At 43.0% G+C, this 10,781-nt stretch overlaps 1 long non-coding RNA gene across 1 annotated transcript; it reads left to right on the top strand.

Annotated features, from left to right (window-relative positions):
- The first annotated feature begins 2,834 nt into the window (after positions 1–2,834).
- On the top strand, positions 2,835–6,347 carry LOC148036803 (uncharacterized). The gene is made up of 2 exons (XR_015690509.1): positions 2,835–3,149; positions 3,369–6,347. It is a non-coding gene; the product is annotated as an uncharacterized LOC148036803 (long non-coding RNA).
- The last annotated feature ends 4,434 nt before the right edge of the window (positions 6,348–10,781 follow it).

The raw sequence follows: 10,781 nt of genomic DNA, 5'->3' as shown, positions 1-10,781 counted from the left end.
AAAACTGCCTCTTTTAGCTCCACCAAAGTAAAGGGTCTATCCAACAGCAATGCCTGCTCGGTACCAATTTGATTAACTACATCATGCAAGAAGTTCTCCAATTTGTTAGCATAATTACGTGGGGTGGGAAGCTTAGTACCCACGATTGCCGACAAATAGTCTTTAAAGACCCTGGCAATAATAGACTCATCAAAGACTAAGTCACCCTGCTGATTTTCTATGCATGCAATAGTCTCCTTTTTTTGCTTCGTTTTCAGTTTGGAGAAGAAGAATTCATTAGGGCCATTGCCAAGGGTCTCCCACTGACCCCTCAATTGCATCCTAGCAGCTTTGACTGCGTCCTCTTCCATCAACCTGATGTACAATTCCAGGTCCTTGAGACACACTTGCAACACCTGATCTTTCGGATTGAGCACCAAGGAAGAGAGTAGAGGGGCCCAGACTTTGCCAATACGCTCAAGCTTAAGTCTTCTTTGAGACGCTTTCTGTCTACCATATTCGTTTGCCATATTTGTGATGGCTTTTTGACATTTCATCCAATGGGCTTCAAGGGTGACAAAGGGATCCCTAGCCTCCTCCCAAACACCAATCATTTGTCACGAAATCCTTTGTCACTCAAAAAAGAAACATTGAAGCACTCTGAGTGGAGTAAAGCCTATCAAGATAGGCTCCTCTCCATGTGTTACCAATATGCCTATTATGCCATGTAAAATTTGGAGATCCCTCTTTGCATGCCAAAAGTGCCAGATCCTCTAATTCACATGAAGCTTTCAACATCATCCAAGCTTCTCAATCTTCAGCTGTCATGTTCCCAAGGCTGTGCGAGCGATCAGAGCTTCTTGGGGTCATGTTTCAGTCACCGTCGATGATGATGGCGATCTTCTCTGTTCACAAGCAATGCTTGAGCATTTCCCATTGCTTTGCTCTTAGAGATGGACAATTCGTAGCATAGACAGAGCAAACCATAAAAGGTTCCTCACTCCACTTAACTTGAACACCAACAAAACTGCCATCACTAGCCGTCAAACTTTCACTCGGGCACAACTCTTGCTTTACCAGCAATAACGTTCCTCCCCTACCCCTTGTAGCTACATCATAAAAGGTGACATAATCTGTAATGCAAAAGGCCCTACAAGCTTCCTGGTCTAGCTTAGTTTCCTGCAGAGCTAGGCCGTGTGGCTTATACCTCCTGATGATCCCATAAGCAACTTGCTTGTGCATGTCAGAGGACAAGCCTCAAACATTCCATGTACAAAACTTGAGTCTTGGAGAGAGCATTGCCTTCTCATCAATATGCAACTAGTTCATCCAACATTTCATGGCCATCCAAAGGACCACAGTGATTGCGATCCACCAAAGGTTGCCTAGAAAGCTTCTTGATTGATGGCTTCCGGTTCTTCTTCTTACCTCTGCTACTAGTCTCCCAGTCTTTAGGGGTGAAATTTTCTTTGTTATCATGGGGAGAGACAGGCTTGCCCCCTGTTGTGCTATTGGCCACATGCATGTCATATTCTGGGAACTAGAAGACGAAGGCTTTTCCTTCGTGTTTTTGTGATGTTGGTTCTCCGAGGCATTAGGCGGCTTCTTGAGGGCCAATTGAGCAGCATTGCCCACACCTGAAGCATCATCCTTCTGTTTGCCTTTTTCATCTGCTATCTTGCCCTATTACACACTCGTGCCTGCGTCAACAACAGCCATGTTGTCATTTGCAGGGATCTTGTTGTGGGACAAGCCCTAGAAAAATGACCCGACGACTTGCAATGATAGCAAGCATTGGGGAAATATGAAAATTTAATTGAGAGAACGACTTCCATTCCACGAGCATCCTGCACTTGAAGGAACTCCGGTGGCTCGTTTCTTTTGTCCCAAAGGATACAATCACGGCTTGTTAGCTTGAGAAGGCCCTTCGTGGTGGCAGGAGCAAGAGAATACACGATCTTTCCAAGGGTTGTAGCAATGGCAACAGTTTCCTTAACAAGCCAAGGAGGGAGATCTGGCAACTCAATCCACACCGGGTATTCATGAAGGAGCACACCTTCAGGAGAGAGTGAAGAAGACCACGGAAGGGCATACACAAGATTGCCTTTGTAGCCCACAGAGGAGGCCAACACCCAATCACTTTCTGCCTTCGATCCCAAGATAACCAGATAAAACCCTTCCCGACAAACCTGAACTGGCTAAGGGTTGCCTTCCCCTGATAAGTGTTATTGAACCACCTACAAAAGTTGTCCTCCATTGGAGGATGACCCAGAAAGTAGAGATAGACCCCAGTATAAAGTAGAGTTGCATGTTGCCGTTGTATTCTCTCATAGGAGAGAGTGACGCTAGCCTTGTGTACTCGCACACCTTCTTGGGCCTTAGTTTTGCAAATGACGTTGTGGTGAGCTTGGTCAGAGCACAGTAGTTTGTCTACCTCAGCAATGTCCACTGCTTTTTCCTTACACAACATGCTTGCACTCAATCTGCCCTCCAGTTAGCTCAGCTACCATCTCATCAGTTCTCTACCTCTTGCCAGAAACAGTCTGCATGCATGCCTGCTGAGAGACTCGTGGCGGCGTAAAGGGACTTGAATGCACCATGTCATGCCATAATGACTTGTCAGAGCAAATATTCTCCACGCTTCTTCTCGATACTTTGCTCCTCAACCAACCTACCTCACCCTCATCATATGTCAATCCACACATCTTTGAGCTCATCATTAAACTCCCTTCTAGAAAGTGTTGCCAAGCTCACATTTCTGCAAGGACATTCATATTGAAGGGTGCCTTCAACCTTGGCCTATTGAAATTTAGAACATGGCTAGAACCTCCACAAACTACACAAGCTCCACTTTTTGACTTCACATCTCACTCACTAGGAGAGTGTGCATTGATTGAACTTAGGAGTCTGAATTAAAAAATCAGGTTCAAGGTGAGAAGCAAAACCTCCACAAGATCCACTTTCCTGTGGCATGGTTGGGCGAGCAGGATGAACCCATGGCGGACGAGTCCTCTGAAGCAGGCGAGATTATGCAAATAGAAGCAAGAAATCAGACCATTCTCAAGCGCAAACAGGAAGAGGACGGCTCCAACATCATCAACGAAGACACGAAAGAAAGACAGCGCGGAAGCGACAGTCTGTGGAGGGTCAACCTAGCTCCAACTCTATTGGTGAGTCAGCGGAAAGGCAATCCATCAGATCCAAGGACGATATTCTTCTTCACTTGGAGGCAAACCCCAAGATTGTCTCAGAGATCCTTACAAGCCTCCTTTAAGGGAACATGGAGAATAGAAAAGAGGGTCATGCTAAGAAGATCACTCTGGATGCCGACAAGGTACGCGCCAATGTCCTCAAGTTCAATACTGAAGCAGTTCTGGTGTTCTTCACAGGGAAGGTGCCAAAACTCGTAGAAGCAGTGGCGTGGTTCAATACAATGCTCAAAGGAGAAGGAACAGTGGATCAAATCTACTATGGAGGTAGAGGTTTTTTTGAGGTGGACTTCGACAAGCGCGAAGTAGTAGAGAAGGTGCAAAAGCAGAGGGTATACTTCTGGGGATTGGATTTGGTTTACGTCACTCCCTGGCAACCAGTGGAAATGGGGCACGATGGCCTTCGAAAAGATTGTCTGGTGTGGGTGGAAATCCCCAACCTACCGGCATATCTTTGGAATCTACTACCTGACATCACAAAAGGATTGGGTCGACCTCTGTACATGCCTCTGGCTCATCATTTCAAAAATAGGATGTCTGCTATGGGACACGGAGCGGCCAAAACCAGAATTTATCGATATTAGTGTTCCATGTATTGGTGAACTCCAACTCAAACTAAGTTGGAGTAAGTTTGCAGGGTCTTGAAATCAATGTGGCCAATGGGGTCATTATTTCAAAGAATGCCCTTCTCTGCAGGAGGATGATAAAGCCAATAAACCTACGAAGGACAAGGTAAGGTCAAGGGCTTTGGTGGCCAAGGAGGGTTTTGACAAGGATGTGGCTAAAGAAAGTGCATTTGGGGCAGCCACTCTCCCCAGTGAAGCGTACCACTAGTTGAACTTAGCCCAGTAATAAGGAGAGCTGAGGGAGTTATAGAGCTAAAAGTGGATTGCAGCGTCTTGCTATTGGATCATTTGCCAATCTACCTGACAATAAGTTGTTTTGAAATGCAACATTTTTAGGGCAGCATAAGTCGCTGGTGGCAAATCAAAGGCATTTCATACAGATCACCTTCAAATATTTGATTGCTGGGGCCATTAGTGTAATGCAAGGCGATGTAAGAAAGGGTGCAGTGGACCTGTGGGGGAGGTTTGTCAACAGGGGTCCTGCAAAGCCTCTGTCTACAGGGGTTTTGGCTTTCTGAGAAGGAGAGGTTGGAGTTGCATTTGGGCAAAAGACATCCTCACCAATTGTGCTAGGGCTGCTCGCTTGAGGCGGCTCACAGATTTCAAGGTTGAGGAAGTCAAGGAAGCTCAACTAATTAGGCATGAGGCCGTGGTAAGGGATGTTGATAAAATCAAGGAAGTCAAGGAAGCTCAACTAATTAGGCATGAGGTTGGAGTTGCATTTGGGCAAAATACATCCTCACCAATTATGCTAGGGCTGCTCGCTTGAGGCGGCTCACAGATTTCGAGGTTGAGGAAGTCAAGTTAGGCATGAGGCCGTGGTAAGGGATGTTGATAAAATCAAGGAAGTCAAGGAAGCTCAACTAGTTAGGCATGAGGTTGGAGTTGCATTTGGGCAAAAGACATCCTCACCAATTATGCTAGGGCTGCTCGCTTGAGGCGGCTCACAGATTTCGAGGTTGAGGAAGTCAAGGAAGCTCAACTAATTAGGCATGAGGCCGTGGTAAGGGATGTTGATAAAATCAATTCAATATATGACAGGAGGCTGATAGGGACCTACACTACACATCTGTTGGATTCATCAATTTCCTCAAAAGGAAAAGAGCGAGGGAAAGTGTGACAGTGCTGAAAATAGAAGATGGAAGTTGGGAGATAAACCAACAAAAACGTTGCAGCAACTTGCAGAGAGCACTTTTAGGCTCTCTATCAGCATCATCATGGACCAAACCAAGCTGTCATTCACATGATCCTAAGTCCAGTCAGCAAAGTAGTTACAGAAGAAGACAATACTATGCTACTCCAGAGATTTACCACTGAGGAGTTGAGGACAGCACTGAAAAGTCTTTTGAGGTAAGTCACCAAGATTTGATGGAGTCACAGTTGAAATGATGGTACACTTTTGGGAGGAGCTGCAATATGTTCTAATTGATTTGGTCAATCAATGTTGGGCTGAAGGTAGACTCCTAACTCTTGAACAAGAAGTATCATCACACTTGTGCCAAAGCAACATGTGTGTACTCACCTGAATCAGGGGAGACCCATTTCATTAATGGGGGTCATCTATAAAATTTTTACAAAATCTCTAGTGAGTGGGAAGGAGTCGATAATGCAAAGATGCATAAACATGCACCAGTACGATTTCATAAAAGGTAGGAGCCTTCTTGACAATGTACTGAATGTTTTAATGGCTTCACAGTGGGCCTCTATTTTGGGTTAGAAGATTGTACTAGTGGAAGTAGACGTGGAGAAAGCCTTTGATAGGGTGAGTTGGGAATACTTAAGGCAAGTAATGCTAAGGATGGGGTTTCATCATAAGGTAGCCAATTTGCCCTATTCTCTTTTTGAAGGGAGGTAAGCCTTCATTTTAATTAATGTGTCTCTCACAGAACCATTCATGTTGGAAATGGTCTCATCCCTTGAGCCCCCTCTTGTCCACCATAGCCACCCACCCAATGTTTTCTTAATAGACAATATGGTGTAGGGAGGGAATCTCCTTGGGGTTAGCTATCAAGGTAAGCATTTGGTAGGCCAAGCGTTTGTTGATGACTTATTGATGATGTTGCAGGCCATCAGATGGAACTTGGAGAATGTCATGGAAGTTTAGAGATGGTATGAGGAAGTTGCAGGGTTCAAAATTAACCTACAAAACTCGTGTCTGATAAGCTTGATAGAAGATAATCTCATGAATTTGGGTTGGAAGGGGAGAGTGATTGGCAAGGGTACTATATACAGATACTTAGGTTTTCCAATGGGACCCCAAGTCACAAATCAAAAGGAGGCATAGTGGATCTTAGAAAAGGTCAAAACAAATGTTAACCCTGTTTATGAAGATGCAACCAAGGAATATGTAGAAAAAGGTAGAAGAAAAAGTGAGAAATTATAGAGGTGCAAGAAAAGTAGAACAAAAAAATAGCTTGTGATTTTTGAAAGTAAAAATTTACTTGGAATTATTTTTGTGTGAGAGCATCGGACTCACTCGTGCAAATTATAACAATTAATCTTGGCCAAGCTACTAGTCAATAAAAATTGAGGCCATGCATAAAAATTGAAAAGTGAATTGATAAGCTCATTCTTGTGGTGTGTAATCTTGTGAGGTCTCTTCTTGCTTCTTGCTTTTGAGAGAGAGAGAGAGAGAGAGAGAGAGAGAGAGAGAGAGAGAGAGGGACCGGTTGGATAAGCTGTTGCTTTCCCTTTTCTCTCTTTTTTTTCTTTCCCTTCTTTGCAGAGCTTGTGCGATGATTAAAGCAAAGAAGGTGAAACTTACTTGCAACACATTGCAGGAATATTAGAGCTATCGATGAGCCTTTCATGGATAGACTAAAATAAGAAGGTAAATCGGTGAGTTTGTTATACTTATTGGAGAGTGACAATGGCTAGGTGAAATGTAGCACTAGTTGCATTGCTTGAAACACTTAAAAACAATAAGTAGTCCTCAAGCTCGACAGTCTAGGTCACTAGAGTGACGATATTTTTGTCTCGTTTGTTGGGACACATGGAATTGATCAACTAGGCATACACTCTCTACATCGTGCGATAGAATAGCTCGTAAATGCCATATGGATTAGCTTATGATGGTTAGATTGAGAGGTAATTGATCCATCCATGTGTCGATATTCTAGTTGTGGTTGTTTGTATCAAATTTTTTGTGAGGATTGTAGAAAGGTAAAAGTAATAGAATAAGGTTTCAAACCTTAGAAAAATCTTTAAAAAATATAAAGCTTTTATGGCCCTAGCAATTGATAAAGAATAGAAATCATGAGGTTTCTATGAGCACGGGGTTCGAAAGAGTGAGGGAGTTGTTGAAAATCAAGGTTCTTGCCTATGCTTGGATCTGACATTGGATTTTCAAGTTGCTTTTTGATTTTGGGTTGCATGCTCATGTTGTGCCTTTCACGTTTGCTTTTTTCAAAGAGCTTGCAGAGTGAGAAAGCTTATAAAAATAAGGGAGAATAAGAAGTGGTAGCAGTTGGACTCTAACATTGTTGATGAGAGTAAAGGTGAAGGAAGATACTTGGATTTCCACTAAGGTTGACCTCACTATAGCCCTCATAAGATCAATGGGCTACTAAGATTTATGGGTACCATGGAGACTCACCTCTCATAAGGTTGACCTCACTATATCCCTCACAAATAGCCCTCGTACCCTCACCTCACAAGAATTTGTGCGTGTTTGAATTCTTGATGTTGTTTGCTCTTGGTCCTCCTCTTCTCTCCGCAACAATTGTCAACTAGCACTTGTCAAGAGGGTTCAGGTCTAAAGCCCTCCTAGTCTTGTTCTTCATGTGAAGCTCATAGGCATTGTCTCCATGGTACCCATAAATCTTAGTAGCTTGTTGATCTTCAAGGCCAATACTGAGTAGCCTAAGAGACCATTGACCTTGGTCATGTAAGGCTTTTCCTATCGACCCAAGCTACCAAATAGGCAACGACACACAATAATTGGCTGCTTCAAGCCTTGGGATTAGGCAAATGAGGACCTCAATTTGCTTTTAGCCATAATAAGATCGAATAAACACTTACTAAGCCATCATACTTTTTACCTCGTAGTTGACAATTTGACGATCAATTAAGGTGTGGTCAAATTGGTGGATGAAAAAGCCTTTAGGGAGAAGAGTTTTATGTTTAAACTCTAAGAGCTACCACATCGATTCGGCTTGGTGATAGGCTATTTTAGGGGGAAAACTTAGCCCTAACATTAGGAATAATTGCTTTAAAAGCAAGAACTCGGCCAACTTTGGCTGAGAAGCCATTAGGCAACTTACAAAGGTCAAGGCATCTACTAAGGCTAAGAAGACTTTGAAATATATATTTCTAAAAATGAATAAAATAAAGGAAACAGAGAATTGGTTGGATGGATTCACAAAGTGTTGCTTATGCAAAGCACTTTGGATTTGACCATTAGTTGCATTAAGGCCGTAAAGGTCGATTGGCTTGGGTTCCAACCATTAGGCCCATACGCACTTGGATTCAACCATAAGGCCTTGATTAGCTCGTATTTGGCCATTAGCCTATGGAGGATATGCCAATTAAGCATTGGTCATTAGACTTTGGGGAGCAATTACACACCCTCGTTAATGACATGATGTGCTCGAGTTGACCCTCACGACTTTTCAACACTTCGAATCAACCCAACAAGGCTTTTAAAAAGCTTATTAAGGCCATATCAAAAGCACAAAGATTGACTTGGTCACAATAAGGCCAATTCATTTTTGCTTTTCCTTTTTGACATGGTCAATGAGGTGCATCAAGGCTCTCATACCTTCAACGGCTTCAAATTGGCCAGGTGACATTTAATAAACTAATGGCCTATATGGTCATCGAATTTACAAACAATCGCAGGAGGGCCAACCAAGGGCCTTGTTTCCTAAGTAGTTGGTTCACTTGTTTAGAACATTGAAACAAAAATTCAGGCATAGAACGGCTTATCAAGGCATACAGAAAACAATCTTTTTGGGCTCGTAAAGCATAGATTGATTGAACAACCTTTTTGACAGTTGTATGAAGCCAAATAGGCCAACTAAATAAGGACTAGGCTATCATTAAGGCCTATGGATGTGATGAAGCCACTCGGCCAATAGGCCATCCGATAGGTCCTTCAAGGGGCTGCCAAGGCCTAGCGGTAAAGCTCGTGAATCTCAAGTAATGTGAATCGGCCACCATGAATGGTAATAAGGCCTTAAGGCCTAAGGACCTTGGCCATGAACGTTAATTCGGTCGTAAGGCATCTAGATGGGCCATTTAAGGAACCCCCACCCTTCCATACCTAAGGTACGATGATGAGCAACATACCCCCACATACATATGCATCAACACAACCATTAGGATACAATAACAAAAATTGTGGTTGGGAGCCTAGCTTAATTATGACATTAGGAGCATCACAAGAAGCTAGCGTGACTCTAAGAACGGCAACAAAAATTGCACTAGGAAGAGAATCACACCTATCAAGGATAGTGCTCTTGAAGTAGCTTGAGGTTCCCCATTGCTCTTGCAAATACAAAACAAGCCTTATGTATAGTTTGTATGACTCCTAGAACTCATGCATTGGGGGAATTACACTATGATCATAAGGGAAGACTAAGCGATCGATTGGATAACACTTGAGAGGCACAGTTTAGGGGAGCTAGTAGATGGGCTGATTTGTGATGGCACGCTATGCCCAACTACTACTTAGGTAAATCTAGTTTGACATAGGAATAATGTGGGGAGGGAATGTCCTACGGAGAGGTGGAATCAAAGCTCTAATGTTGTTGGGAAGCATGTCAAGAATTGATCAACCATAAACTACTCCTAGTTGAGTGGACCTTGAGGGGTGAGAACATGGACTAGGTTAAACCAACTAGACACTCAAGGCTAGAGGAGTTTGGCGAGGCACTAACCCAGAGGAGACCATCATATCAAGGAGCATGTGTCACCCCAACTATTCCTATGTGAAAGCTTGACCTTATAGCTATATGTGGCAATTGGCTACCATGCAGTGCCACAAACCATTTGAATGCAAGTCGCATGGGCCTTAACTAAGATCCCTAGAAGAATGTGATGTTGTTTAGATACACTAGTAAGCACAATACCAAAAGTAGCAAAGAGGAAACACCAAGCATGGGAGGAATTGGAGAAGTCCAGCTTAACCAAATGCAATGCAACTTGGCATTCGTAGGGTGTATTGGACTAGGAGCCAATGTTGACATAGGAGTGCTTGAAGTTGACCTCACTCCATCCAAACTCCTAACCGTGAAGACTGTTGGATAATTCAATCAATGAGTGGAATAGTGTTGCACTAGCTACCTCTATCCTAGCTGGATTAGGAATTGTACCCAACACCAGAAACCAAACTAAAATCCAAATATTCACAAAACAAGTTGAGAAATACAAGACAGGAGACAACCCATACAGTTTTGTGGAACAATTCGAGGAGGTTTTGAAGCTAAAGACATACAAGATACTACCTAGTGTGTGCAAGCCTTTGGGATGTGCTTGGGAGAAAAAGGATGTACTTGATTCACCAGTCTCGATAATGCCAAATGTGATGATTTTGATACCTTAAGGGGTCTCTTCATTAAGAGATTCTCTGAAGCTAGATATGTGGATAATCTAATTGTTAGATTGATGAATGTTAGTCAGAAGGACAAAGGAAATTTGTGATTACATCACTCACATCTTGGGTCTTTACAAAAGGATTCAAACAACATAACGATGAGAATATAGCTTGAAGAGCGATTTGATGAAACTGGCAATATTGGTAGCCCACATCATCTTGATGTTTCCCTCTTCTACCTCAACATCAAGCCTATACCCAAATACTAATTTGAAGCTAATTCCATTTCCACCAAGCATTGGCCCAAAGCATAAGGATACTACTGGTTACCCTCTACACCTCCAACTAGCACCTACACATGGATCACATTAGATGACAAAGTGCCATGGGACTAGCATAACTCTAGGAGGGGAGTAATATTAACCCCATCTA

This window comes from Lygodium microphyllum, chromosome 4, assembly GCF_053477565.2.
Source record: "Lygodium microphyllum isolate KBCC chromosome 4, Lygodium_microphyllum_v1.1.10, whole genome shotgun sequence".
NCBI classification, from domain to species: Eukaryota; Viridiplantae; Streptophyta; class Polypodiopsida; order Schizaeales; family Lygodiaceae; genus Lygodium; species Lygodium microphyllum.
This window is presented reverse-complemented; position numbering and strand designations above follow the sequence as displayed.